The sequence below is a fragment of the Xenopus laevis genome, chromosome 8L (genome assembly GCF_017654675.1).
Source record: "Xenopus laevis strain J_2021 chromosome 8L, Xenopus_laevis_v10.1, whole genome shotgun sequence".
Lineage (NCBI taxonomy): Eukaryota > Metazoa > Chordata > Amphibia > Anura > Pipidae > Xenopus > Xenopus laevis.
This window is the reverse complement of record NC_054385.1, coordinates 113980238-113982588: the sequence shown is the minus strand read 5'-3', so window position 1 is coordinate 113982588 and position 2351 is coordinate 113980238. Positions and strand designations below refer to the sequence as shown.

The 2351-nt window shown below is 38.5% G+C and overlaps 1 pseudogene; it reads left to right on the top strand.

Moving 5' to 3' along the window:
• Window positions 1-322: 322 nt before the first annotated feature.
• On the top strand, window positions 323-1503 carry LOC108698997 (annotated as a pseudogene).
• Window positions 1504-2351: the final 848 nt, after the last annotated feature.

Below are 2351 nucleotides of genomic sequence, written 5' to 3'. Positions count from 1 at the left end.
ACACAATTTTCAGACAGATAAATGTTTACTGGTATCAGAATCCTTGGTTTCACCTAGTACATTATGCCAGCAATATGTTTGAAACATATCAGATTGCCATTCTGCAATAAAAGGAGGTTTTATTTGCCAGTTACCCTACCCAGAAGTAGATAGCCAGGTCTGTGGGTGGCACCAGAGGTGGGATATTGTGATTTCAACAGGATGTTCCTTCACTGGTGCTATGAATATGTAGGCAAAGTGTTGGCTTTATTTTATTTTCATATGTATCAGTATGATAAAACCACTGATGGTTGTATAAGGAAATTTCTTTTTTCTTTAACAGATGGTCCTCAGATCTATTGCTGATTTGCTGCTGATGGCTGTTCTACTGCATCTGCCTTTGGCTTTATCCAAACAAATTCATAGAACAAGCTATGGTGGGACATGCTGGGGCCCCTGTGTTCGCAAAAACACAGACTACTATTGGTGCCAACAGAAAGGTGGTAACACTGGATGGTGGGATTACTGTTCCCCAGAGGAAGGTTATGATGCTTATCAGCTTGTCAAAAGGTCATGGATTCCAAATATGAGCAGTGTTTTACAGATAATGGCTGGAGTAAATGTGGACATGTAGTTGAAGAGTTTGAGAGTTACTATACCTCAGGTGGCATTCCTTGTAACAGTGACTGTACTTTAGATGGAATATACTATAAATGTACAGACATAAATGGATATGAAGATAAATGCTCACTATTAAATGATCTAACTGCAAAAGGAGTGCCATGCCGAGCAGATCACCCGTGTGATTCACACGGTTACAGTTATACCTGGTGCTATACCAGTAAAAGCTGGGATTACTGTGGGAAAGTTATTAGCGACTGTGAACCACAACGATATAAACGTGCCATTGGAGATAGGGAGCTGTGTAGAATAACAGATATTGGAAATAGACATGAGTTGATACTAACAGCCGCCACAGTGCCTGATAATTATTTCCGCCGACCATTAGAAGAACTTTTTGTAGAAGCTTCTTATCTCATTAACAGAGTCGGAGCTAACTTTTGTTTTCCCAATACAATCCATACTGTTGTCTCTTCTGCTTATATTAGAATGGATATGCAAGGAACATTTGAGCGTGATGGAGTTAGGTATCTGCATGTGCAACTTCAACTCAATGAGCCAAGGCAAGGATCCTCGACAAGACATTCCACAACCATTGCTCAGATCTTTTTCCCACAGGATTTTGATATCGCTGTCTTTTTCAGATACATAAGGAGAGCCCTGCAAACCAGCATGCGTAGTGCTTACCATAGGCCTCCTGTAAAGATTTTCATAAAAATGAACCATTTGGGGCATTGATGGGCCATATGGTTTTCTGCTACACTATATACAGCACAGATCTGTAAGGTAGAATGCTTGAATTCTGTATCTTTACATAATTATTTGATCCCAATATTAACCAATTAAACCAAATAAAATAACAATGTCGCTGGTAAAATCTCTGATAGAAATGTCTGTTCTCGTGTTTATTCCCTTTGTAAAATGTATAATTAAGCAATTGAATTCTTAATGAATCAGATGAAAATTAAGCGTAGGACTGGCCAGATATGGGATGACTTTGACGTAGTTGGCCAGCTTAAATATATTGCAATATATGGACAAACAATCCCTGTGTTGTTTAAAGGGTAAGGCATTTTTTAGTAGCAGTATGCACAAAATGTCTCTGTCTTAAATATATTGATAATGGGTTGAGTGCAGAGGACTCTTGTAGTTGACTATATGTATTTTGTGGTCACAGCCTCATTGCACCCCCGCCTAATGGTTTTAAAAACTAGTGGTGAGCACAACTTTCCCTTGTTTGTTATAGTTATACAGGACCAGTGACCAGCTCTATGTTGTAGCTCCCACCCCTCCCAGCTATAGTCAGGTGATCCCACTGGTGTCTAATAAAAGGGCAGCCAAGTTTGGGAGTTTTACTTTGAAAGCAGCTAGTAAGTTGCAGGTAAAACTTAGTCCCTTTGTAAAATGTATAATTAAGCAATTGAATTCTTAATGAATCAGATGAAAATTAAGCGTAGGACTGGCCAGATATGGGATGACTTTGACGTAGTTGGCCAGCTTAAATATATTGCAATATATGGACAAACAATCCCTGTGTTGTTTAAAGGGTAAGGCATTTTTTAGTAGCAGTATGCACAAAATGTCTCTGTCTTAAATATATTGATAATGGGTTGAGTGCAGAGGACCTCTTGTAGTTGACTCGTGTTTATTTGTGTCTTTATATGGTCACGGAACTCCTCAGAGACATATTATATCATTATAATTTACAATAGGAGGTACATTATTCCCTATATATTGAAATATCATTAGAG